Here is a 23,590-nt window from a genome sequence, read left to right on the forward strand (position 1 = left end):
CCACCCCTGTGTGCACTGTACTGCTGCTATCAGTGTTTAAATCTGCTGACAATTCACCTTTGCCTAAGGGCATAACAAATTCTTCATTTACATTGGGAACTCTGAGAGTGTATTCAGCAGAATACTCATAATCTGAGTTACAATGATCTTCCCCCTTACTAGACACAGTATAGGGGACATCTCCTATTGCTGCTACCTCCTTTACATTAATGTGCTGTCTGATGATAGACACATCCGGCACATTGCTACTTTCTTCCTTTACCACAGAGGCTGTTCTGCTGGTGGTCTGTGTGACCATAGCAGACTCCATGCGCTGCACATTGATGCAGTCCTGCAACATGTAACTTTCCTTAATTTTAGGATCTTGACTGATTAAGTCATTTCTGACTCCTGTAGACTCTGTGTACAGAGTTTCACATACCTCAACACTATTCCTGTTTGGTGTTTCTATCTCAGCTTGCTTGCTGGATGTTATCTCTTCATCAGAGATCTTGACAATTTGATTACAAACTGTCAGGCTTTTCGCTTCTGCCCCAAACTTTTTCTGTTTATTTTTCTGTTTAAGGGACTTAAATAACGAATGCATTTTTGCATTAATGGTCAGGCACGCCTTACGAAGACGTGAACCTGATTCTTCTTTACATTTCTGTTTGGCTTCTAGAGCCGCAGTTCTGCGCATTTTTCTAAATGCTACAGAAAACTTTTGCATTTTTAACATTTCAATGCTAAATTTATATATTCTTTGTTTTTAGTACTGAAGGTATCCTCTCCTTAAGATTGACCGGTGTCTTAAGGTTAAACTCTAATACCTGGTACATTTATACATTTATTTGGAAATACTCTTTTCCACTGTGCACATTTTCTATTCTAGGCCTTTAAATTCTTTATTCTCATTTGTAACCTATTCCACTGTGATCTTGTATTTTGCCAGCAGGCTTATAGCCTTTGGTGCTGCTTCCTAATAGATATTATGTTAGTTAAAATAACGTATATTGCACTAACACATTTATCCTAGGTTATACAGAATACAAAATTGACATTACACAATGGTAATAAATTTTCATAGATACATCCCCACCGTGATTCTGCAGATTTGGTAGCCAGCTTATAGCATCTGCTACTCCTCATAAATATTATAGATCAGATAATCAGATTCAGTAATAACAAGTCCAATTCGTGGTCGCCAATATTGCTTTATGGAATCATATTTATGAATATTAATATTTAATATATCATATATGGTATTTAATATATGGATATATTTCAATTAATATGCATTTATCATATATATCTGCAAATATATTATGTCAGGCTTACAAACTAATTGGCTGATACATATATGCAGTCCTTATACATATGACTTATGAAGTTATTAAGTTAAGATTCCTTAAAGAGAGTTCAAGCTTGAATATTACCGCTCTTTTTATATGATTCTTTATTTACAGGCAGATCAAATCGTACAGAATAAGATATACACAGTAGTGATATATATACTAATTATAATTATATATGCTTCCTTCGTTACATAACATAAAACAACATGACATAAGTTTCACAAACAGTTTCAATTGCTAACATAAAATGTATACTTGCAAGTTAAAGATTGCCATCCCAAGAATCATTCCTTCTGCATGTTCTCCATGACTTCTCCTCCTGACTGACTTCCTTCCTTCTCCTTCTTCTTCTCCCTCTCCCTCTTCCTTCTAACTCCTAACTACAAGTCTGGTCCTTTTATCTCATATTTTACCAATTCAAACTATCATATTCTCATAGTTTCCAATGGAATAGGTAATTATAGGTTTGTCAGATTCCAAGGTGTAATAAAACAAACATTGAACTGGGCTGTCGTGTCCTGTTCACGGAGGCATGGTGTCATAAAAGTGTGGTGTCCACACTGCCTTAAGCAAGTATAGTATTGTAAAATCTGGAATGTCTTTTCATCCAAAGTTCTGTTGTATTGACAAGTTTTCCTGGGGTCGGTTACACAATGTTTTATCAATGGATGTGATCTCTTTTCATAGTAGTTAATTTATACTCCCTAGCTTTTAACCTTCACTGGACAATAGACAAACCAGTAGATTCTGATCTACTGTAAGCACACCTGTGAATTCCAATGACCAACAGAGCTCTGTCACATACCTATTATCATTTATGGCCTAATACCTTTTCTCTACAATGACTCTTGATCTTACTGTAACCTCTCTGGCCTTATTTATGACTAGAGCAGAATAAACCTGTTCCCTACACTATTTTTTACCATCTTGCTGTAAAACACAAATATACAGTATATCTATATAAACACATACACAAACCTAATCTCTTAAATCAGCTAAACATTACCTCATACATTCAAACTTATTTCATATCTATTCCTTACTATATATATCCAGTATACTGTCCACTATGGTAACATCGCCTATTTATAATGAATTATATTTTGATTCAGACAATATCCATTGCCCTAATATTATACTAAGTGCAGACAATTACCTATAAGGCAACAACATATACCTTAGATGCCAAGACCATAAATTTTCTTGATGTCAGTCTCACCAAAATCAATGATAGACTATCTCCAGCACTGTTCATTAAGCCCACAGATAGAAATAACTAGTGCACATCCGACTCCTCTAAAGAATGATTTGCCTTACTCTCAATTTCTGAGGGCTCTCCGTATCTGTGATGATAGGGAAGTGGGGATTAGACAGCTGGAGATGATGTTTACTATATTCCTCCAGAGAGGATACGAGGAGGTCGATATGATTAAGGCTAGGAATAAGGCTCTAGCGGTACCAATAGAACAACTCCTTGTGCCCAAAGTTAGGAATACTAAACACCAATCTGCATGTATGGGTTAGTAAACATACACATATGAGTACCCATTTTAACAACAAAGCAAAATCCCTGTGGTCCATGCTCACATCTGAGAAAGAATTTGGGGCCCTGCAGGACAGGTCCCTCATGACATGTTACAGACGTGGCAAGAACCTTCGGGATTACTTGGTACGTAATGATGTGTCTCAACTGGGTAAGAACTCTAGTAGCACCTTCTTCAGTAAACCTAAAAACGGATGCTACAAATGTCCAAACTGCACTACTTGCAGTTTTTTACAGACTGGACCCTTCTTTTATCATCCATATACAGGGGTCAAATTCACTATGCGACATTGACTCACGTGTACCAGTCGTTTTGTGGTTTATGTTATATTTTGCCCCTGCCTAAAAATCTATGTTGGTAAGACTGAGGTCACCTTTCGTGAAAGGATGGCTCAACATCGCACTGCCATTCGGGCGGCCATCAATACTGGTTCAAGTATTCAACCGGTGGCACATCATTTTGTTGAGGTTAAACATAATTTGTCATCTTTACGCTATAAGATCATTGATTATATACTGCCCCTTGTTAGGGGTGTTGATAGATCTTTTAAATTGCTGCAGAGGGAGGCTGAGTGGATTTTACAGCTGGACTCTCTGACCCCTAGGGGGTTAAATGAAAATATAGGCATGCAGGTTTTCTTATAATGTGAGAAGGAGTATATGGTGGAACAGGAGGGTGTTATAAATATAATTATTTCTTCTCGCCTGTGTATGTATGGCCTATGGCCATTCTTTCTAATTTTCTTTTCTATTTCTATTTGCACGTTTGGAGTATATTTGTTCCTGCGTGTTTTAATATGTTGGATTATTTTATATATATATATATATATATATATGTAGATACTTGTGCTTGATTAGTATATATCCATGAGCATGTAATATGTCGCTTTGTTTTTATCTTGTTTGTTTGTTGTTACACTGTTTTTAAATCACTGTGTGTTCTGTAACCATAGTTACGGGGTTTTTCTTCCTGTTTTGCTGTCTAATGACACAGGAAATGTGGGAGTGTTCTGCGGGGTTAATTGGGATTGTGGGTATATAAACCTGTGTATGTTTGCATTGCATTAAATTGGATTGATAAAAGCACAAGGAAGCACTGAAACGTTGCCTAACAAGCTGCTGTTTTGAGTCTTTTTTATTCATTCCTGAGTGCTGCCATTGGAGGATATATTGCACATAGTCTTGAGGCTATCTTGTGAGGAGGGCATCGGGTGCAGTTCCTTTTGGTTTCCAGTGAGTGCCGGAGTTGGGAGATTTTATATATATATATATATATATATATATATATATATACAGTCAGGTCCATAAATATTGGGACATCTACACAATTCTCATATTTTGGGCTCTAGGGGGTAAATTTACTAAGATGGGAATTCTATTTAAGATGGGATGTTGCCCATAGCAACCAATCATATTCCAGGTATTATCTTCTAGAGGGTACTAGATAAATGAGAAGTAGAATCTGATTGGTTGCTATGGGCAACATCCCATCTTAAATAGAACTTCCATCTTAGTAAATTTACCCCAAGATGTGCTTTAACCGCCGACTTTCTGCTTTAATTTGAGGGTATTTTCATCCAAATCAGGTGAACGGTGTAGGAATTACAACGGTTTCTATATGTGCCTCCCACTTTTTAAGGGACCAAAAGTAATGGGACAAACTAAACAATCCTAAATCAAACTTTCACTTTTTAATACTTTGATGCAAATCCTTTGCAGTCAATTACAGTCTGAAGTCTGGAACGCATAGACATCACTAGACGCTGGGTTTCATCCCTGGTGATGCTCTGCCAAGCCTCTACTGCAAATGTCTTCAGTTCCTGCTTGTTCTTGGGGCATTTTCCCTTCAGTTTTGTCTTCATCAAGTGAAATGCATGCTCAATCGGATTCAGGTGATTGACTTGGCCATTGCATAACATTCCACTTATTTGCCTTAAAAAACTCTTTGGTTGCTTTCGCAGTATGCTTTGGGTCATTGTCCATCTGCACTGTGAAGCGCCATCCAATGAGTTCTGAAGCATTTGACTGAATATGAGCAGATAATATTGCCGAAACACTTCAGAATTCATCCTGCTGCTTTTGTCAACAGTCACATTACCAATAAATACAAGGGAACCAGTTCCATTGGCAGCCATATATGCCCACACCATGACACTACCACCACCATGCTTCACTGATGAGGTGGTATGTTTTGGATCAAGAGCAGTTCCTTTCCTTCTCCATACTCTTCTCTTACCATTACTCTGGTACAAGTTGATCTTTGTCTCATCTGTCCATAGGATGTTGTTCCAGAACCGTAAAGGCTTTTTTAGATGTTGTTTGGCAAACTCTAATCAATGGTTTACATCTTGTGGTGAGCCCTCTGTATTCACTCTTGTGAAGTCTTCTCTTGATTGTTGACTTTGATACATATACACCTACCTCCTGGAGAGTGTTCTTGATCTGGGCAACTGTTGTGAAGAGGTTTTTCTTCACCAGGGAAATAATTCTTCTATCATCCACCACAGTTGTTTTCCGTGGTCTTCCGGGTCTTTTGGTGTTGCTGAGCTCTCCGATGCGTTCTTTCTTTTTAAGAGTGTTCCAAACAGTTGATTTGGCCACACCTAATGTTTTTGCTATCTCTCTGGTGGGTTTGTTTTAATTTTTCAGCCTAATGATGGCTTGCTTCACTGATAGTGGCAGCTCTTTGGATCTCATATTGAGAGTCGACAGCAACAGATTCCAAATGCAAATGTCACACCTGGAATCTACTCCAGACCTTTTACCTGCTTAATTGATGATGAAATAACCAGGGAATAACCCACTCCTGTCCATGAAATAGCTTTTGAGTTGATTGTCCCATTACTTTTGGTCTCTTAAAAAGTGGGAGGCACATATAGAAACCGTTGTAATTCCTACACCGTTCACCTGATTTGGATGTAAATACCCTCAAATTAAAGCGGAAAGTCGGCAGTTAAAGCACATCTTTATTGCTTCATTCCAAATCCATTGTGGTGGCGTATAGAGCCCAAAATATATATGTTTTTTACACATATTAAATATATACTGATATGTAGATACTACACCCAAATATTTACACACACACACACACACACACACACACACACACACACACACACACACACATACACAGATATATATATATATATATATACACACACACACACAGTATATACACGTTTGTATTTATGTATCCTATATATAATATATATGTTATTATAATATATATATATATATATATATATATATATCCTATATATATTATATATAATTTAATTAACAGTGCCTCTGTATGTCACACTAGTGTTAATCAGCAGCAGCCAGCAGGTAACAAGTGTGATATCTCACCTCAGTCTGGAGGATATTAGACACTCATCCGTTGCCACCAGTCCACCTTCAATGAACTGCTGCTTTCTGTGCACTGTCCTGCCCTGGGCTGTGTTGTGGAGTCCAGGAGTCAGGGTGCGGTAGTGGCGGGGTATTGCAGTAGTGGTGGACAGCTTTTTGATGTCACATGCTGTGTTGTCACCCGGCACGGAGGAGCTGCCGCCGAGACACATCGCATACCTCCCAACTGTCCCGATTTTCGCGGGACAGTCCCGGTTTTTGGGGACTGTCCCGCTGTCCCACCCGCGGGCCGCAGTGTCCCGCGGTGGGGGGGGGGGGGGGCAGTCGGGAGGCTCCTGTCATCGCTGCCCTGCTTAGCAGAGCAGCGGTGAATAGACCAACACAAAAACAACAATTGAAGCGCTATACAACCAGGATATAGATTTTAGATATTTAATATCACATTACAGACAAAACACTTAAAACGTACAGTAATACACACACGGCCGGTGTTAAATATTTATAAAATAGCAAGCAACCTCGGTAATCATTTAATACTAGACAACCTAACTGCTGGAAAAAACATATATTCCTCTCAAGCCTATAGTGAATTCCGGAGTGATCAGTCCTTAATTGATAGTTAGTGGCAATCTAATAATAACAGCAGTTCTTCATAAATGCCAAATTTGTCTTTACTGGTCATCCATTCATTCAAGCCACAGTCCAGACCAAAAAATCAGCAGTGATTCATATTGGACCAAGTCCACAGCTGAATAGAATTATGCATGCATAGCTGTATATTAGTCGTTTAGAAATGGATTATGGAACCCAAAACAGAACTGCAATCAGTTGGTAGATAAATACACATACACCCATAGCGCAAGGTGTACAAGCCACAGTTAGTATATTCCACAATTAATGCAGTCCAATCACTCAAGATAGGTACTATTTAGCAAGCACCCATATATAATGCGCACCCCGAAGCCTCGGGTATGCTTACTGACACATGAACACTGGTTACTTGGTCGGCTTACTAGACACTGGTCTCCCCCTTGCACTTGCAAATGACGCTGGAAGATGATATTTTTCCGTCAGGAGTCCCGCCGCACCAAATCCGTTTGTAAATGTCCACCAATAGTCAGATTGTCAGATCCGTGCACAGCAACAAACTCAACGCGTTTCCCCGCCTTTGTGATCGGCGGCTTCCTCAGGAGTAGTATCACTGCTATTCCCATCCGTTCATTTAAATAGCGGATAAACCATCCATTTCCGGGCGCTATTACCATGCACATGCGCACTTTGTGTATTCCACTTGCGTGTCACCGCTCATTTCCGGACATGCGCACTTTGTGCGCTCCACTTGCGTCTCACCGTTCATCGGGTTCCGGACAACATTGAATTGCACACGCAGTACGCAATACCTATTACCCACATTCAAACTCCGGAGCTTTATTGCTATTTTGTTACAGCGCATCCACATTAATTAATTATTTTTATAATAACCTTTAAAAAATTTATATAAAAAAGAACAGATACAGAATTTTTTCAACAGAACCTAAACACTGTATATGGGTCAATTATAACGCATAGGGAATTCCCCCTACTACAGTGCATGATGTCAATCACCCAATCGAAATAATTCCAATCAATTAGTCACACCATCATACATATATCTATAATCAATTATCAAATACCAGGTTAATCAAAACAAAGAGAGAAGTAACTTGTACAATAAATCATGAGAGGCTAACTGGACATTTTTAATGAATATTATTCAACTCTACCATATCGTTCAAGCCGTACGGTACTAATGTCCCAAGACGGAATATCCAGTAAGCCTCTCTCTTACAGAGGCCATAACAATCTCCTCCTCGATATGTACTTCTTATTTGTTCAATACCAAACATATGAATATTGTTTATATTCCCCAATTCACAACTATTAATATGAGCATACAGACTTTGTTTTCTTGTTTTGTTCACTATGTTTCTCTTATGTTCCATTAATCTATCATGTACTGCTCTGGTCGTCCGACCCACATATTGTTTTCTGCATCCGCAGATCAACAAATAAACCACAAAAGAGGACTTGCAATTAATAAATTCCTTAATATCAAAAGATTCTCCTGTATTTAACGAGTCAAAAAAAGTCACTTTACAACTGCAAAAAACACAGGTCTGGCATCTAGTATTCCCACACCTGTGGAAACCCACCGGTTTCTCAGGTAACCAACTTCGTACATTGCTAACAGGCACCACATTCTTCATATGACTTGGTGCCAATTTAGGTTTAAGATAATCTGATCTTCTAAAAATCACCTTGTCACTACACCCCAACCCCCTATGCAGAATCTCATCCATCTTCAATAGAGAATGATTTTTCTTGATAATTTTTCTGATCTCATGGGCGTGTGAATTGAATTTTGTGACAAAGTTCGCTGATCGATCATCCACCCCTACCAGTGATACATTATCTTCCCTATCTTTCCTTCCTTGTAATAATTGAACCCTATCAATCCGACACACATCTCTATAAGCCTTATTCACTACATCAAGAGGATAACCTTGTTCCAAAAACAACGTTTTCAATTTTTCTGCCTGTGAATTAAACATTTCCATAGAGGAACTATTTCTTTTCAACCAAATGAACTGGCCCTTAGGTATGTTATCCCGCCATTTCTGTAAATGGCTACTACCATAATTTAAATAACGGTTTTGATCAACCTCCTTCGTAAAGGTACACGTCTTTAGTTCATCCCCCCCAACCTCTAAAGCGATATCCAAATAAGAAATATTATTTAAACTATACGTATAAGTAAACTTTAAACCATAACTATTGGTGTTCAAACCAGTCAAAAAAGTGATAAGTGACTCCTCACACCCTCTCCAAATGAAAAACAAATCATCAATGAACCGACAGTAGAGGACGAGATCCGCACCAAGTCCGCCCCCCACACATGCTCCTCCTCAAAAAGGCCCATATATAGGTTCGCAAAACTCGGCGCGAATCTCGACCCCATCGCGGTTCCTTTTAACTGTAAATAATAATGGGTGTCAAAAATAAAATAATTATGATGCAGTATACATTCAATAGACTGTGTTAAAAATTCACATAATTCTTTTGTTACTGACTCATCTGCTCTTAAATAACGTTTTACTGCAACAACACCCAAATCCTGAGGTATATTTGAATAAAGTGCTTCTACGTCACAAGTGACTAAATAATAACCCTTTTTCCACCGAGTGTTATGTATAATATTCAAAAATTGAGTAGTATCCTTAATAAAAGATTTTAAATTTCGAACATAACCCTGTAAAAAAGAATCTACGTAATGTGACAAATTATTAGTAAGTGAATTTACGCCCGAAATAATCGGGCGACCTGGTGGAGCAATCATTGTCTTATGTATCTTAGGTAAGTGGTAATAAGTCGGTGTTACTGGGTGAACTGTAAATAAAAACTTAAAAGTGTCCTTAGATATCACTCCAGAGGCCAGGGCCCGTGAAAGCATATTCTTTAACTTAGTTTGAAAGGCAGTTGTCGGTTGGTAGATAGTTTTTTATATACAGTCTGATTTTCTAACTGTCTATATGCCTCCAAAAGATAGTCGCTCTTATTTTGGAGCACTATCCCCCACCCTTATCAGCTGCCTTTATTACCAGTTCATTATCAGAACTCAAGCTTTTAATAGCCAATCTTTCTCCCCTAGACAGATTATCTTTGAAGGAACTTTTCTCCACTCTATTGCATAGATTCCGAAAGTCCTCCAAAGTTGATTTGTAAAAATTTTCCACATAGGGCCCACGGTACTGCAGAGGATAAAAATCTGACTTTTTCCGAAATGTAGCTCTATGTTTAACATCAAAAATTAATTCCTCTGTAGTACCAATAATTTCCATGTCAGTTTCAGTATTCAGAGATTGTAAAATCTCCAAAGCTGCTTGATCAGAATCATCTAGGATGATAGGGAGTTTAGTTGAATTAAGAGCCTTCAATGATTTCATCGCAAAATACCGCTTCCTACTTAAAGTTCTAGTGTATCTATTAAGATGGATCTACAAATAATTAGAACATATTGGGTTTACTTTTAGGTGCAAAATTGAGTCCCTTAGATAAGAGTCGTAATTCATAATCATTTAATTGTTTGGAGGAGAGGTTAAAAATACCCTTAGTGGTTATCTTATTCGAACTTTTTTGTCTATGTTTCCTTCTTCCTCCCCTGGATCCCCTAGCTCTCTTCCTCTTTTTTGAGGGGCCCTTAACAGAGGATCTTCTAGATTCCTTTGCGGCTGATCTAAAAAAATCATCATTGCTATATCGTGGTGAAGGTTCCATACTTCCTGAATTACTCCCCCATCTATGCCTTAGAGTCCGTTTACCTCTCCAATCAGGTGTCTCTAATGATTCTTGCTCCAAACCTTCATTGGTCAGAACCTCAAACCTATTATGATGGTTCCATCTTTTTGGATTCGCTTTACTGAATCTCCAGTTATCCTCCCTCTGCCTGGGGGTTTGATAGGGGCGCGTATCTTTGGGGACCCTCCTCCTACTCGAAAAATTATGGCTATCCACATTTTTCTTTTGATAACTAATATTAGTCCTTCCTCTAGCTGACTGGTAGGGGGGTCTATTTATTCTATTAAAGGATCTAGTGACCCCTTTAGCATAATCCTCTCTGTCTCTATCCATCTTCCCATCTTTTCTTTCTATAAGGGATAGTTCAAAATCCTGAATTTTGGTATTAACCTTGTTATCTCTCTCTTTAAAACCCAAATTATTAGAAAATACTTTTAATTCCTCCTGAATCTGTTCAATTTCTAACTTCAATTGGTCTACCTTGGTCTCTCTAAATGTAATTAATAATTTCATCAATTCTCTAGAAAAATGGTCTAAGGCCATATTCCAATTGGTAACAAATTTGTCATCATCTTGGAAAGTCGCTGTCTTCAAGATACGCAGACCTCTTGGGATAAGGTCACTGTCTAAGTACTTTTGTAAGGTTACCTGGTCCCACCAGTGTTTAGTCTCCTGAATACAAGCATTCTCTAGTTTATTTATTTATTAAACAGCTGATGCATACTGGGTTTATCATCCTGGATTTGATTAACCTCACCCAGTACTTTCCCTCTTAAATAACCATTTCTGCTCTCCAATCTATTGGCTACACATTGTAGCATTGACAACATGCACTATAGGTCCGCAGCCCAGACACCAGTGACAAGTAAAAAAACAAAAAAAAAATAAGAATTTACTTACCGATAATTCTATTTCTCGTAGTCCGTAGTGGATGCTGGGGAATCCGTAAGGACCATGGGGGGATAGCGGCTCCGCAGGAGACTGGGCACATCTAAAGAAAGCTTTAGGACTATCTGGTGTGCACTGGCTCCTCCCCCTATGACCCTCCTCCAAGCCTCAGTTAGGATACTGTGCCCGGACGAGCGTACACAATTAGGAAGGATCTTGAATCCCGGGTAAGACTCATACCAGCCACACCAATCACACCGTACAACTTGTGATCTGAACCCAGTTAACAGCATGATAACAGAGGAGCCTCTAGAAAAGATGGCTCACTACAGCAATAACCCGATTTTTTGGTAACAATAACTATGTACCAGTATTGCAGACAATCCGCACTTGGGATGGGCGCCCAGCATCCACTACGGACTACGAGAAATAGAATTATCGGTAAGTAAATTCTTATTTTCTCTAACGTCCTAAGTGGATGCTGGGGACTCCGTAAGGACCATGGGGATTATACCAAAGCTCCCAAACGGGCGGGAGAGTGCGGATGACTCGGCAGCACCAAATGAGAGAACTCCAGGTCCTCCTCAGCCAGGGTATCAATTTTGTAGAGTTTTACAAACGTATTTGCTCCTGACCAAGTAGCTGCTCGGCAAAGTTGTAAAGCCGAGACCCCTCGGGCAGCCGCCCAAGATGAGCCCACCTTCCTTGTGGAGTGGGCATTTACAGATTTTTGGCTGTGGCAGGCCTGCCACAGAACGTGCAAGCTGAATTGTACTACAAATCCAACGAGCAATAGTCTGCTTAGAAGCAGGAGCACCCAGCTTGTTGGGTGCATACAGGATAAACAGCGAGTCAGTTTTCCTGACTCCAGCCGTCCTGGAAACATATATTTTCAGGGCCCTGACAACGTCTAGCAACTTGGAGTCCTCCAAGTCCCTAGTAGCCGCAGGCACCACAATAGGTTGGTTCAGGTGAAACGCTGAAACCACCTTAGGGAGAAACTGAGGACGAGTCCTCAATTCCGCCCTGTCCGAATGGAAAATCAGATAAGGGCTTTTACAGGATAAAGCCGCCAATTCTGACACGCGCCTGGCCCAGGCCAGGGCCAACAGCATGACCACTTTCCATGTGAGATATTTTAACTCCACAGATTTAAGTGGTTCAAACCAATGTGACTTTTGGAACCCAAAAACTACATTGAGATCCCAAAGTGCCACTGGAGGCACAAAAGGAGGCTGTATATACAGTACCCCTTTTACAAACGTCTGAACTTCCGGGACTGAAGCTAGTTCTTTTTGGAAGAAAATTGACAGGGCCGAAATTTGAACCTTAATGGACCCCAATTTCAGGCCCATAGACACTCCTGTTTGCAGGAAATGTAGGAATCGACCCAGTTGAATTTCCTCCGTCGGGCCTTACTGGCCTCGCACCACGCAACATATTTTCGCCAAATGCGGTGTGTTAGGGTCTCCTGCCCTGTGCTGCCACGTCGTCATGGCAACCGGGAGACAAGTGCTAGTGGAGTAACCTGAGCGCAGCTGATACTCCGGTTCGGGTCTTTTGCTGTGCAGTGGTTATAGGCTCTGTGCACGGCAGGGGATCCGGTGCTGGTTTTTGTGCTCACAGTCTGTGAGGTCTGAGTGGGGCGTGGACAGCACCTGCTTTATAAGGCCTCTTTTCAGGGTAAGCAGATGCTGCTGAATCTTTGTTGGTTAGTCAGTTCATGAACGTTAGCCAGTACTGTGTAGCTTTGTATTTGTTTGTTGCTTACTGCAAATAGGCCTGGGAATTTGGTATTACACTCTGCCAATCCAGACCTAGCAGTAAGACTGGAGTCAGTCGTTTAGCTTGCTGGGGTTCTGTTACTACTCTGTGAACTTAGCAAGTTTGCGGCTGTATTCTAAGACTTGCCTGTCTAATCCTGTCTCACTGTGCTAGGTGTCAGGGGTCAGTTTAGTGGCAGTAAGCTAAAACCTGTGCACTGCAAGTGAGAATTAGGATTGTGGAGATTCTCCTTGTGTCTATCATTCCATCTCTGACCAAGGAGTTTACTGCCACACCCGTTGGTAACCCTTTAGGGTTTTGCTGTTGCCCTTAGCAACAGCATTTCGGGTACTCTACGTATTAAAACACAACATCTTGCTTTTTCCATCTTAGCAGTTCTAATACAAGGGAGATACCCAGTTCCTTAGCCTCTGGGCTTCTCTGTTCACTTTGTGTGTATTTTGTTACCCTATCACCTTCTGTGTACGTTATGTCATATCCCCCAGTTTGTCTGTGAGTCCATCTGTTTTGCATAACAGTTCAAACACCAGTACATTCCTGCAGACACTGGAGTGCATAACAGTTCTGACACCAGTACTTTCCTGCTGGCACTGGTGTGCATAACATATTCAGCAGCCTAATACTCCTGTTGAAATTTTGTGGGAATATGGAGCATACCCCTCAAAATACGTTGCAACAGGTGGTCGATCAGGTGCAGGTCCTGACTCGACAATTTAATGATTTGTCCATTAAAATGCACACCTCCCAGGCTGCTGGCGGAGCTCCCGCAGCAGCAGCACCTGCAGGGGTTAAGGAGCCGAAAGTAAATCTCCCGGATCGTTTTTCTGGAGATCGCTCGCAGTTCTTTTGTTTTAAGGAGAGCTGCAAGCTATACTTCCGGCTTAGGCCTCAGTCTTCTGGGTCGGAGATTCAGCGGGTGGGCATAGTGATTTCCTTGCTACAAGGAGACCCACAGGTCTGGGCATATGGGTTGCAGCCTGACTGTCCGTCGCTTAAAAGTGTTGATGTTTTTTTTACGGCACTGGGCATGTTGTATGATGACCCTGACAAGACGGCCTCAGCCGAGGCTCAGATTTCGATCCTTAAGCAAGGGCGAAGGCCAGTTGAGGTTTACTGTACGGAGTTTCGGAGGTTGGCCCATGATACCCAGTGGAATGACCCAGCCCTGAGACACCAGTACCGAAGAGGTCTTTCTAACCAGATAAAGGACCAACTGGTACAATATCCCTTGCCTGATAGCTTGGATCAGCTCATGCAGTTATCCATCCGGGTGGATAGACGGCTGAGAGAGCGTAGGCTTGAAAGGGAGACTGAGATTTCCTTCCTTCCCAAGGGAACCTCAGACTCTGAGGAATTTTCTGAGGAGCCTATGCAGATTGGGGCTACCCGCCTCTCCTCGCGTGAGAAGACGCGGAGGAGACAGCAGGGGTTGTGTTTGTACTGTGGGAATAAAGGTCATGTGGTAGTATCATGCCCAGAAAAGCCGGAAAACTTCAGGGCCTGAGGGTGATGGGAAATATCCTGTCAGGCCAGAAGTCAGAATTTCCCAAGAAGACTTTTATCATTCCGGTGACCTTGAAGATCCTCGGTCAAACTGTCAAGACTGAGGCCTTTGTGGACAGTGGGGCCGACGGGGTTTTTATGGACCGCCAATTCGCCCTGAAACACTCTGTTCCCTTAGTACCCTTGGCATCGGAAATTGAGATTTGTGGGTTAAACGGGGAACCATTATCCCAAGGTAAAATTACCTCTTGCACTAGCCAGATTTCTTTGTTTATTGGAGCCACACACTCTGAAAAATTGTCCTTTTATGTGACTGTCTGTACTTTTGCCCCATTGGTGTTGGGGTTACCCTGGTTAAGGGCCCACAATCCTCAATTTGACTGGGTCTCTGGGGAGATTCTTAGTTGGGGTACTGATTGTTTCAGGAGTTGCTTGAGCCTTCCAGTCAGGCTCTCGCAGCTAAGTTTGCCAGGATTGCCAGGGTGTTATGCAGATTTTGCGGACGTGTTCTCCAAAAAAGTTGCAGAGGTACTACCTCCCCATCGCCCCTATGACTGTGCCATTGATTTGTTGCCAAATGCTAAGCTTCCCAAGAGCAGGTTGTACTCCCTGTCACGTCCTGAGACTCAGGCTATGGCAGAGTACATTCAGGAGAACTTGGCTAAGGGATTTATCAGACCTTCACAGTCTCCAGTTGGGTCGGGGTTCTTCTTCGTGGGTAAAAAGGACGGTTCGTTGCGACCCTGCATCGACTTCAGGGAATTGAACCGTATCACGATTAAAAACTCATACCCACTGCCTCTCATTTCGGTCTTGTTTGACCAGCTTCGTACTGCCACCATTTTTTCTAAGATTGACCTACGCGGTGCGTACAATCTAATCCGAATAAGAGAGGGGGATGAATGGAAGACTGCCTTTAATACCCACTCAGGGCATTATGAATATTTGGTGATGCCTTTTGGGCTCTGTAATGCCCCGGCAGTCTTCCAGGATTTCATGAATGATGTGCTCAGGGAATATTTGGATAGATTCTTAGTTGTATACTTAGATGACATCCTAATCTTCTCCCATTCCCTGGAGGAACATCGGAAGCATGTACGCTTAGTCCTCCAGAAACTCAGAGACCACCGGCTTGGGGCGAAGCTGGAGAAGTGCGAATTTGAAGTTCAGCAAATCGCATTTCTAGGATATATTATCTCCCCAGAAGGTTTCCAAATGGAGGGTTCCAAGGTACAGGCAGTCCTGGATTGGGTGCAGCCCACTAGTTTGAAGGCGCTTCAGCGTTTCCTGGGCTTTGCGAATTTTTATAGACGATTTATCGCTGAATTTTCGTCTATAGTGGCGCCCTTGGTGGCACTCACTAAGAAAGGGGCGGATGTTGCTCACTGGTCTTGTGAGGCTAAAGCGGCTTTTGCCCGTCTCAAAAGGGCATTTGTTTCGGCCAAGGTGCTGCGACACCCAGATCCAGAGCGTCCTTTTGTGGTGGAGGTGGATGCCTCTGAGATGGGTATTGGGGCAGTGCTTTCTCAGATGGGAGTGTCTGATAATCGCCTTCATCCCTGTGCTTACTTTTCCCGTAAATTTTCGCCTGCCGAGATGAATTATGACGTGGGTAACCGGGAATTGTTGGCTATTAAGGATGCACTCGAGGAGTGGAGACACTGGCTTGAGGGGGCTAAGTTTGTGGTCTCAATTCTCACTGACCATAAGAATCTGGCATATTTAGAGTCAGCGAAGCGTCTCAATGCCAGGCAGGCACGATGGGCTTTGTTTTTTGCTCGCTTTAATTTTTTGATAACATATCGCCCTGGGTCAAAAAACATCAAGGCTGATGCGCTCTCGCGGAGTTTTGCTCCAATCCAGGAGACCACCGAGGAGCCGTTGCCCATTGTTTCCCCATCATGTATTAAAGTGGGCATTACCCAGGACCTCTTGTCATTAGTCCTTAGAGCACAGGAGCAGGCTCCTCCAGACCTTCCGGTAGGTCTTTTGTTTGTGCCTCCTAGGTTAAGACAGCGAGTGTTCCTGGAATTCCATGCCAAGAAGTCGGCAGGTCACCCGGGTATTGCCAGAACTCGGGAGTTGCTATCTAGGGCGGTGTGGTGGCCCTCGTTGGCTAAGGATGTGGATCAGTGGGTTCGGGCATGTGACATCTGTGCCCGAAATAAGACTCCTAGAGGGGTTCCTGTTGGCCCATTACATCCACTCTCTATCCCATCTAAGCCATGGACCCACATTTCAATGGATTTTGTGGTGGACTTGCCCAAATCCTCGGGGATGACAGCCATCTGGGTTGTCGTTGACAGGTTTTCGAAGATGGCGCACTTTGTTCCACTGGTTGGGCTGCCATCAGCCAGACGCCTGTCTGAATTATTTATGCTGCATGTTGTGCGTCTCCACGGGTTGCCACTTGATGTGGTCTCTGACCGCGGATCCCAGTTTGTGGCCAAATTCTGGAGGGCATTTTGTTCCGATCTCCAGATTTCTGTCAGCTTGTCGTCAGGCTACCATCCGCAGTCTAATGGGCAGACTGAAAGGGTGAACCAGTCCTTGGAGCAGTTCCTCAGGTGTTATGTCTCCAAGTGTCAGACTGACTGGGTTGCTCATCTGTCCATGGCGGAGTTTGCCTATAACAACGCGGCTCACTCTGCTACAGGGATCTCTCCCTTCCTTTGTGTGTATGGGCATCATCCTAAGGCCAATTCTTTTGACCCCGTGGACTCCACGCCTGGTGGTTCCTCTGTGGTTTCGGTCCTTAGAGGTATTTGGCGGAAAGTGAAGAAAGCCCTTGTGTCTGTGTCATTAGTGACCAAAAGGGTTTTTGATAAGCGGAAAAGACCCTGCAGCTTCAAATTAGGAGACTTCGTCTGGTTGTCTACCAAGAATTTGAAGTTGAGACAGCCATCTCATAAGTTAGGGCCCCAGTTCATCGGCCCTTATAAGATCACCAGGGTTATCAATCCGGTGGCATTTCAGTTAGATCTGCCCCGTTCTTTGGGTATCAATAAAACATTTCATTGTTCCCTTTTAAAACGGGCGATTAGTAATCCTTCTACCAGTGGAAGACCTTCCCCTCTTCTGATACGTGGCCAGAGGGAGTTTGTTGTTGAAAGGATTCTTGACTCCAAGGTGGTTCGGGGTCGGCTGTCATTTTTGGTGCACTGGAAGGGGTATGGCCCGGAGGAGCGGTCGTGGGTGCGCAGTTGTGATCTTCATGCCCCCAGACTGATACGCTCTTTCTTCTCGCAGTTCCCCGATAAACCCGGTGGTAGGGGTTCTTTGACCCCTCCTCAGAGGGGGGGTACTGTTAGGGTCTCCTGCCCTGTGCTGCCACGTCGTCATGGCAACCGGGAGACAAGTGCTAGTGGAGTAACCTGAGCGCAGCTGATACTCCGGTTCGGGTCTTTTGCTGTGCAGTGGTTATAGGCTCTGTGCACGGCAGGGGATCCGGTGCTGGTTTTTGTGCTCACAGTCTGTGAGGTCTGAGTGGGGCGTGGACAGCACCTGCTTTATAAGGCCTCTTTTCAGGGTAAGCAGATGCTGCTGAATCTTTGTTGGTTAGTCAGTTCATGAACGTTAGCCAGTACTGTGTAGCTTTGTATTTGTTTGTTGCTTACTGCAAATAGGCCTGGGAATTTGGTATTACACTCTGCCAATCCAGACCTAGCAGTAAGACTGGAGTCAGTCGTTTAGCTTGCTGGGGTTCTGTTACTACTCTGTGAACTTAGCAAGTTTGCGGCTGTATTCTAAGACTTGCCTGTCTAATCCTGTCTCACTGTGCTAGGTGTCAGGGGTCAGTTTAGTGGCAGTAAGCTAAAACCTGTGCACTGCAAGTGAGAATTAGGATTGTGGAGATTCTCCTTGTGTCTATCATTCCATCTCTGACCAAGGAGTTTACTGCCACACCCGTTGGTAACCCTTTAGGGTTTTGCTGTTGCCCTTAGCAACAGCATTTCGGGTACTCTACGTATTAAAACACAACATCTTGCTTTTTCCATCTTAGCAGTTCTAATACAAGGGAGATACCCAGTTCCTTAGCCTCTGGGCTTCTCTGTTCACTTTGTGTGTATTTTGTTACCCTATCACCTTCTGTGTACGTTATGTCATATCCCCCAGTTTGTCTGTGAGTCCATCTGTTTTGCATAACAGTTCAAACACCAGTACATTCCTGCAGACACTGGAGTGCATAACAGTTCTGACACCAGTACTTTCCTGCTGGCACTGGTGTGCATAACACGGTGATAATGTTTTGCGGTTACATCCTTCCTGGCTTTGATCAGGATAGGGATGACTTCATCCGGAATGCCTTTTTTTTTCCTTCAGGATCCGGCGTTCAACCGCCATGCCGTCAAACGCAGCCGCGGTAAGTCTTGGAAAAGACAGGGTCATTGCTGGAGCAGGTCCCTTCTTAGAGGTAGAGGCCACGGATCCTCCGTGAGCATCTCTTGAAGTTCCGGTTACCAAGTCCTTCTTGGCCAATCCGGAGCCACGAATATAGTGCTTACTCCTCTCCATCTTAACAATCTCAGTACCTTGGGTATGAGAGGCAGAGGAGGGAACACATACACTGACTGGTACACCCACGGTGTTACCAGAGCGTCTACAGCTATTGCCTGAGGGTCCCTTGACCTGGCGCAATACCTGTCGAGTTTTTCCCAACGGTTTATAATCATGTGGAAGACTTCTGGGTGAAGTCCCCACTCTCCCGGGTGGAGGTCGTGCTGAGGAAGTCTGCTTCCCAGTTGTCCACTCCCGGAATGAATACTGCTGACAGTGCTATCACATGATTTTCCGCCCAGCGAAGAATCCTTGCAGCTTCTGCCGTTGCCCTCCTGCTTCTTGTGCCACCCTGTCTGTTTACGTGGGTAACTGCCGTGATGTTGTCCGACTGGATCAACACCGGCTGACCTTGAAGCAGAGGTCTTGCTAAGCTTAGAGCATTGTAAATGGCCCTTAGCTTCAGGATATTTATGTGAAGTGATGTCTCCAGGCTTGACCATAAGCCCTGGATATTCCTTCCCTGCAGGCTGGCATCCGTGGTCACCAGGACCCAGTCCTGAATGCCGAATCTGCGGCCCTCTAGAAGATGAGCACTCTGCAACCACCACAGGAGGGACACCCTTGTCCTTGGTGACAGGGTTATCCGCTGATGCATCTGAAGATGCGACCCGGACCATTTGTCCAGCAGGTCCCACTGGAAAGTTCTTGCGTGGAATCTGCCGAATGGGATTGCTTCGTAGGAAGCCACCATTTTATCCAGAACCCTTGTGCATTGATGCACTGAGACTTGGCTTGGTTTTAGGAGGTTACTGACTAGCTCGGATAACTCCCTGGCTTTCTCCTCCGGGAGAAACACCTTTTTCTGGACTGTGTCCAGGATCATCCCTAGGAACAGAAGACAAGTCGTCGGAACCAGCTGCGATTTTGGAATATTGAGAATCCAATCGTGCTGCCGCAACACTACCTGAGATAGTGCTACACCGACCTCCAAATGTTCCCTGGATCTTACCCTTATCAGGGAATCGTCCAAGTAAGGGATAACTAAAATTCCCTTCCTTCGAAGGAATATCATCATTTCGGCCATTACCTTGGTAAAGACCCGGGGTGCCGTGGACCATCCATACGGCAGCGTCTGAACTGATAGTGACAGTTCTGTACCATAAACCTGAGGTACCCTTGATGAGAAGGGTAAATTTTGACATGAAGGTAAGCATCCTTGATGTCCCGAGACATCATGTAGTCCCCTTCTTCCAGGTTCGCAATCACTGCTCTGAGTGACTCAATCTTAAATTTGAACCTCTGTATGTAAGTGTTCAAAGATTTTAGATTTAGAATCGGTCTCACCGAGCCGTCCGGCTTCGGTACCACAACAGTGTGGAATAATACCCCGTTCCCTGTTGCAGGAGGGGTACCTTGATTATCACCTGCTGGGAATACAGCTTGTGAATGGCTTCCAAAACTGTCTCCCTGTCAGAAGGAGACATCGGTAAAGCCGACTTTAGGAAACGGCGAGGGGGAGACGTCTCGAATTCTAATTTGTACCCCTGAGATATCACCTGAAGGATCCAGGGGTCTACTTGCGAGTGAGCCCACTGCGCGCTGAAATTCATTGAGACGGGCCCCCCACCGTGCCTGATTCTGCTTGTAAAGCCCCAGCGTCATACTGAGGGCTTGGCAGAGGCGGGAGAGGGTTTCTGTTCCTGGGAACTGGCTGATTTCTGCAGCCTTTTTCCTCTCCCTCTGTCACGGGGCAGAAATGAGGAACCTTTTGCCCGCTTGTCCACGAAAAGACTGCGCCTGATAATACGGCGTCTTCTCATGTTGAGAGGCGACCTGGGGTACAAACGTGGATTTCCCAGCTGTTGCCGTGGCCACCAGGTCTGAAAGACCGACCCCAAATAACTCCTCCCTTTAATAAGGCAATACTTCCAAATGCCGTTTGGAATACGCATCACCTGACCACTGACGTGTCCATAACCTTCTACTGGTAGAAATGGACAACGCACTTAGACTTGATGCCAGTCGGCAAATATTCCGCTGTGCATCACGCATATATAGAAATGCATCTTTTAAATGCTCTATAGGCAAAAATATACTGTCCCTATCTAGGGTATCAATATTTTTAGTCAGGGAATCCGACCACGTCAACCCAGCACTGCACATCCAGACTGAGGCGATTGCTGGTCGCAGTATAACACCAGTATGTGTGTAAATACATTTTAGGATACCCTCCTGCTTTCTATCAGCAGGATCCTTAAGGGCGGCCATCTCAGGAGAGGGTAGAGCCCTTACAAGCGTGTGAGCGCTTTATCCACCCTAGGGGGTGTTTCCCAACGCACCCTAACCTCTGGCGGGAAAGGATATAATGCCAATAACATTTTAGAAATTATCAGTTGTTATCGGGGGGAAACCACGCATCATCACACACCTCATTTAATTTCTCAGATTCAGGAAAACTACAGGTAGTTTTTCCTCACCGAACATAATACCCCTTTTTGGTGGTACTCGTATTATCAGAAATGTGTAAAACATTTTTCATTGCCTCAATCATGTAACGTGTGGCCCTACTGGAAGTCACATTTGTCTCTTCACCGTCGACACTGGAGTCAGTATCCGTGTCGGCGTCTATATCTGCCATCTGAGGTAACGGGCGCTTTAGAGCCCCTGACGGCCTATGAGACGTCTGGACAGGCCCAAGCTGAGTAGCCGGCTGTCTCATGTCAACCACTGTCTTTTATACAGAGCTGACACTGTCACGTAATTCCTTCCAACAGTTCCTCCACTCAGGTGTCGACCCCCTAGGGGGTGACATCACTATTACAGGCAATCTGCTCCGTCTCCACTCATTTTTCTCCTCATACATGTCGACACAAACGTACCGACATACAGCACACACACAGGGAATGCTCTGATAGAGGACAGGACCCCACTAGCCCTTTGGGGAGACAGAGGGAGAGTTTGCCAGCACACACCAGAGCGCTATATATATACAGGGATAACCTTATATAAGTGTTTTTCCCCTTATAGCTGCTGTATCTTTAATACTGCGCGTAATTAGTGCCCCCCCCCCTCTCTTTTTTAACCCTTTCTGTAGTGTAGTGACTGCAGGGGAGAGACAGGGAGCTTCCCTCCAACGGAGCTGTGAGGGAAAATGGCGCCAGTGTGCTGAGGAGATAGGCTCCGCCCCCTTATCGGCGGCCTTATCTCCCGTTTTTCTATGTATTCTGGCAGGGGTTAAATGCATCCATATAGCCCAGGAGCTATATGTGATGCATTTTTTTGCCATCCAAGGTGTTTTTTATTGCGTCTCAGGGCGCCCCCCCCAGCGCCCTGCACCCTCAGTGACCGGAGTGTGAAGTGTGCTGAGAGCAATGGCGCACAGCTGCAGTGCTGTGCGCTACCTTGTTGAAGACAGGACGTCTTCTGCCGCCGATTTTCCGGACCTCTTCTGCCTTCTGGCTCTGTAAGGGGGCCGGCGGCGCGGCTCTGGGACCCATCCAGGCTGGGCCTGTGATCGTTCCTCTGGAGCTAATGTCCAGTAGCCTAAGAAGCCCAATCCACTCTGCACACAGGTGAGTTTGCTTCTTCTCCCCTTAGTCCCTCGATGCAGTGAGCCTGTTGCCAGCAGGTCTCACTGAAAATAAAAAACCTAAACTAAAACTTTCACTAAGAAGCTCAGGAGAGCCCCTAGTGTGCACCCTTCTCGTTCGGGCACAAAGATCTAACTGAGGCTTGGAGGAGGGTCATAGGGGGAGGAGCCAGTGCACACCAGATAGTTCTAAAGCTTTCTTTAGATGTGCCCAGTCTCCTGCGGAGCCGCTATCCCCCCATGGTCCTTACGGAGTCCCCAGCATCCACTTAGGACGTTAGAGAAAGGAGGAATAGTCTAGGCGCTGACTAATTAGGGGAAAAAAACCTAAATAATGACCCCTATTATTCTGGGTGTATTGCAGCTTCAAAAAGGAGATCACTGATTCTCCAAAAAGTACAACCAACACAAAAACAACAATTGAAGCGTTATACAACCAGGGCACAACGTCTATTGACTGGAGACAAGAGGAGAGGGGGCATGCCAGAAGCTCACGGAGCACTGGGCATGCCCCCTTAGTTACCAAAACGACCGCGAGCCACGCCCCTTTTCGGGAGCGCGTGCGTCCCTCTTTCAATATTTAGAAAGTTGGGAGGTATGCACATAGTGTATGCGGCACAGGGAAGGCAGGGAATGCCTTCCACTGTCTCCATGTGAGCAGCGCCGTTTAATCTACTGGCGCCACGGCCGGGGGAGGGGGGTCTCAACTGTAGAGGGTGGAGGGGGCGGCGCCCGCCTAAGTCACCACAGGCTGCTGCAGTAGAA

This window comes from Pseudophryne corroboree, chromosome 6 (assembly GCF_028390025.1).
Source record: "Pseudophryne corroboree isolate aPseCor3 chromosome 6, aPseCor3.hap2, whole genome shotgun sequence".
Lineage (NCBI taxonomy): Eukaryota > Metazoa > Chordata > Amphibia > Anura > Myobatrachidae > Pseudophryne > Pseudophryne corroboree.